The following is a 5,451-nucleotide window of genomic DNA, read 5'->3' as shown; positions in this document are numbered from 1 at the left end:
GAGGGATGAGGGAATGTCCTTCTGTGGGACAAAGAGCAGGCTTGCTTACTGCTTGCTACAAACTGGTAGGTCCCCCAAGCTCCGCATTCCTCTTCTATAATGCCACCCATTTTGTGTGCAAGCATCCATCTGGGCCCACCTGCTTCGTTCCTGGTAGAACTGGGGTTCAGAGAACCGACACGATCATGTTGACACTGGCTAATGCAGATTCCTCAAAGTTCTTGACACACCAGGGAGGTGTCCCTACACAAGTTATTCAAACTCCTTTAGCTGCAGTTTCCCTTCCTTATAAAGAGGACGATAGTATCTGGCTCATAGCATTGTTGTGGGGTGAAGTTAAATAAGAATGTACAGATCCCGACTCCACTAGACCCTTCCTGGGAGCTCCCTTCCCTCTTTAGAACACGGACGGAGACTGCTTTGCTTTGATGCCTGATGTAGCTGGGCAGCGTGGAATGGAGTGGACCACAGGTCACAGCAGCAGCTCCGCAATTTCTATGTAGGCGGGGCTCAGAAAACCGCAAGCCGATTGGAGCGGGGACCAAGAGTTTTGTATGCAGAGGCGTTTGCAAGGCAGCCACGCGATTTTACTTACATCGTCTCTTTCAAGTGGCTTCGGGGTCTTACTGATGCGAATTACAGGAGCACTGAAAAATACCCCCTCAGACCGACCCTCTGATTCGTGGCGACCGCGCCCTTTTGAGCAGCGGGGAGCTCGTCCGGACTCCGGCTGCGCCGCCTCCTTCGGATGCTGGCTGCCTCCGGAAAGCCACGCGGCCACTCTCGGGCGCGCGCCCCCCGACCGCACACGCCCGCTCACGCATGCTCCCGGCGCTCCCACGCGCGCAGGCCCTTCACCGGCGCCGCCCACGCAGCCTCGTGCTCCGGGCGCGCGGGCTCCGCTGCTGCGCGGCGCCCGCGGAGGCAGTTGCCGGAGCTGGGATGAGCTATCGGAGGATGCTGCAGCGCGGGGCGCGTCGCCCCCCTCAGTCCACCAGAGCCCGGATACCTCAGAAATTCGGCTCTGGGTCTGTGGGGAGCGAAATGCAACCCAAACACCGTTTTACCGAACCCCGCGCAAATAAACACGCACAGGCACTCACACAGACGTCGCCGCGACCCGCGCTTGCCGCGGCGGATCCCGGCCGCGGGCGGCCAAGAAAGAGCCCGGGACCCGGGAGGGGCCGCTGCCTACGCCTCAAAGTCCAAGGTGTCGCCGCTCGGGATCGGCCGCTAAAAGGTGCGACGTAAGTGCCCGGCGTCACCGGCCCGGCTTAACGGCTCAACGGCGAGCCTGGGGCCTGCATCGCCGGGGCGGGGCCAGGCCGGGCGGAACCGGCCGCGGGAGAGCGCGTAGGCGGGGGCGATCAGGCAGGAAGGGAGCTGGGGAGGAAGAGCGCGGGCGTGATTTGTCTTGCGCGGCCAGGTACGGCGGTGCCCAGGGCGGGCCGGAGACGGGGCTGCGGCTGTCCTCAGACGCACCAGCCGGCACCCGGCGGACTCGCGCCCGCCCTTCGCTTGCAAGACTCGCCGGTTTCGTTAAGAGGTGGTCTCCGGGTGAGGACGGGTGCTTGCGGCCGGTGTCTGTCAGTGTCCTGGCCTCTGCGATACAGACCGACGGCTAAGGGGGCGGTGGCAAGGGCGCGGGGCCGTCGCCTCTGGCTTAACAGAGCAGATGCGCAGAGAGTCCAACAGGTGGCTCCGTGGCGCAATGGATAGCGCATTGGACTTCTAGAGGCTGAAGGCATTCAAAGGTTCCGGGTTCGAGTCCCGGCGGAGTCGCAGTTTTTCCCCCAGTACGTAATTTATTTTCTACACTTGACATTTCTTTCATTTTCCTGAAGGGTTGAACTGGCCTCGCATCATCTGCCCACTGCCTTCGGCTTCTGCAGCTCTTTCACCTCTAGCTGCTCGCACCTCTGGTCTCTCCTTTCCCCTGCTTCCCTGGCTCAGTGGCTCTGGGCCTGGGCCCTGCAGACTCCGGAGCCGGATCCGGGAACTGGGAAGAGCGGCCTGGGCGGCGGCGAAGCAAAGCCTCGCGGTTTCAGCCTGAGCAGAACGCGGGGGAGGCCCGGGTCTAGGGTGTTTTGGGAGACCTGCCCCCAGGTCCCGGGGGTACGCCCCTCGCCAGGAGCGCGCGCGTGGCTGCTGGGGAGGGGTGAGCAAAGGACGAGGAAACGCGCCCACACAGTGAGCTGCCCCTCCAGCCCAGAAGGCTTACGAATTGACATGTACTTGAATCCCCAGTGGGATCCTGTCAGAAATGCAGATTTCTGGGCGTCCCTCTCATTCAGTCGATCAAGGTGGGGCCCAGGAATCTGACTTTCGAATAAGAACGCCCTCTCCCGTCCTCCACGATTCCGGTGCAAAGAGACCCGAGGTCCACTCTGCTTGTCAGCTGCTCTAGGCAGGGATGACTATCTTGTACTTCTTCTCCTGACAGTTCATAGCTTTGCACGAGGTTAGGGTTCCACCTCGCTAAAGGCGAATGAATGAATGAATGAACTTTTAAAAACTCATTGTAACAAACAATTCATGCAAAAAATACAAAATCCAAAATTGTCAAAAAAGGTACAGGGAAGAGTAAACATCCTTGTTCTTCCTGTATCCCAGCCTTTCAATTCTCTATAAGCCATCAGTGAAAATGGTTTCTTGGAAGTATTTTCAGATTTATTTTATGCACATGTCAGCATTTCTATATCTATTCTCTTTCTTTATGTTTGTTGATGTTACTGATATAGGTGACATAGCATTACGATTGGTAGTATATTATGCTTGCTAGTTCACTTATTAATACAATAGAGCTGCCTTGTTCCATTGTACCTAATGATTTAATAGTCCCCAATAGTTGGTCGTTTAAGTGTCCAGTATTTTCCTGTTACAAACAATGTTTCAGTGAACATCCTTATTCTTACATCATTGTACACAAGTGCAAACGTATCTGTAGGATAGATTCCTAGGAAGTTGAATTGCTGTGTCAAAGGTTTATTTGTGCATTCTTTGATAGATACTGCCAAGTTGCTCTCATAGAGATTGTATCCATTTTACTCTCACTAACAATGATAAAAGTGGCATTTCAAATTAGTGTAGAAGAGGAAGAATGTTCATTATCAGTGGTTCTGGGACAAAATTCCCACTTCACTCCTTTTACAAAAGTATATTCTGGATGAAGAAAATACAGGTATAAAAATAAAACCAGGAAAAGCACTAAAATAAAACGTGATGAAGTTATTTAATAAACTGAGTGCAATATAACCCCAAACCTAGAAGAATTTAAAAAATTGATAAATACAAATATATGAATTTCTCTAAGACAAAAAATAAGGTACCGTAAACAAAATCAAAAAAACTGGGAAAGAATAATTACAATACATGTCACAAAAAAAGGGCTGGTTTCCTTAAAATGTAAATAACTCTTACAAACCAGTAAGAAAACGACCAACGATGCAATAGAAAAATGACCAAACTCAAGAACAGATAAATTACAAAAAAGAAATACAAATTATTGTATGTATAAAAAGATGCTCACCTTCATTCATAACAAGACATGGATTGAAACTACAACTAGAAACCATCTTTCAGCTGTTTCATAACATGTAGGGTATGTTGTTGGTGAGATTTACATTTAATTTTCTTCTGTAAATGCAGCATTGTTTAAAATGGCCTCCGGAATTCCCTGGCAATCCAGTGGTTGGGACTCCACGCTTTCACTGCCAAGGGCCCGGGTTTGATCCCTGGTCAGGGAACTAAGGTCCTACAAGATCCCTGCACGGTGGGTAAAAACAAAAAATTTTTTTTAATAGAATGGCCTCAAGCTGGAAATAACCTACATGTCCATCAATAATGAACTGTTTGAAGAAAGTAAGGTAGAGCCTTGTAATTGAATTGAATACAACGCAGACGTTTAAAAAATGAGGAAGATCCGTATATACTGCTATGGAAAAATAACCAAGATTATATGAAAAAAATTGATACATAAATGAGTACTTAATCTTTTTATGTTAAGTAATGCTAATAATAATAATAGTAATAATGTATATTAGCATGACTGTGTGTGCAGAGAAAATTTCTGGAAGGATATATGAACGGTTAACAGTGCTGGGGCAGGAGGGACAGTGGTATGAAGGGTGGGGGTCTTTTTACTGATTGCCTGTTTGTAATGTTTGAGTCGTTTTCATAATAAGCCTATCTTATCCTTGTAATAAGTTAATTTTAAAAAGATAGAGCAAAAAAATTCCTAAGCTAATGAGGAAGGAATAAAAAGCATTTGGTGCCTGTTCTTAAGTTCACTTTCCAGTAGTCAGCCCTGATACTGCTTATCCATTAAAGATTTTCTGAATTTGATTTAACAAACATTTATTAACTCCTTATGTTCTGCTCCGTGCTGGATCTCAGCCATAAATACACCCTTTAGGAGCTCCTCCTACTAAGCATAGAGAAATATGTAAACAAGATATCTCTTTACAAGGTGATTCCAGCAGGGACCATGTCCTGAAGGTCTTGTACACCATGTTAAGGAGTGTGGACTTCACCCTAAAGGCAATAGGAAACCATTGCCTAGCTTTTTTCTTTTTTAAAGTTTTTTTTTTTTTTTTTTAGGTGTTGGGGGTAGGAGTTTATTAATTTATTTTTGCTGTGTTGGGTCTTCGTTTCTGTGCAAGGGCTTTCTCTAGTTGTGGCAAGTGGGGGCCACTCTTCATCGCGGTGTGCGGGCCTCTCACTATCGCAGCCTCTCTTGTTGCGGAGCACAGGCTCCAGATGTGCAGGCTCAGTAATTGTGGCTCACGGGCCTAGTTGCCCCGCGGCATATGGGATCCTCCCAGACCAGGGCTTGAACCCGTGTCCCCTGCATTAGCAGGCAGATTCTCAACCACTGCGCCACCAGGGAGGCCCCACCTTTTTCCTTTTAAATTTTTCTTATAGAAGTATAGTTGAGTTACCATGTGTCAGGTGTCTGGCAAATTGATTCAGTTATACATATACATATACATATGCATTCTTTTTCAGATTATTTTCCAATATAGGTTATTACAAGATACTGAGTATAGTTCCCTGTGCTATACAGCAGGTCCTTGTTGTTTATCTATTTCATATATAGTAGTCTCTGTCGATTAATCCCAAATTTCCCCCCCCCCTTTCCCCTTTGGTAACCATAAGTTTGTTTTCTTTAGTTGTGAGTCTATTTCTGTTTTGTAAATAAGTTCATTTGTATCATTTTTAAGATTCCACATATAAGTGATATCATATGATATTTGTCTTTCTCTGACTTCACTTAGTATGGTAATCTCTAGGTCCATCCATGTTGCTGCAAATGGCATTATTTTTTTATGGCTGAGTAATATTCCATTATATATATATGGAATATATAATATTAATATAATATATAATATTCCTTGGTGGTCCAGTGGATAAGACTCCACACTCCCAATGCAGGTGGCCTGGGTTCGATCC

The 5,451-nt window shown here is 47.6% G+C and overlaps 1 non-coding gene across 1 annotated transcript; it reads left to right on the top strand.

Moving 5' to 3' along the window:
• The first annotated feature begins 1,697 nt into the window (after positions 1-1,697).
• On the top strand, positions 1,698-1,782 carry TRNAR-UCU (transfer RNA arginine (anticodon UCU)). Its single transcript is given in 2 exon segments — positions 1,698-1,734; positions 1,747-1,782. It is a non-coding gene; the product is annotated as a tRNA-Arg (tRNA).
• Positions 1,783-5,451: the final 3,669 nt, after the last annotated feature.

Source organism: Orcinus orca, chromosome 1 (genome assembly GCF_937001465.1).
Source record: "Orcinus orca chromosome 1, mOrcOrc1.1, whole genome shotgun sequence".
NCBI classification, from domain to species: domain Eukaryota; kingdom Metazoa; phylum Chordata; class Mammalia; order Artiodactyla; family Delphinidae; genus Orcinus; species Orcinus orca.
This window is presented reverse-complemented; position numbering and strand designations above follow the sequence as displayed.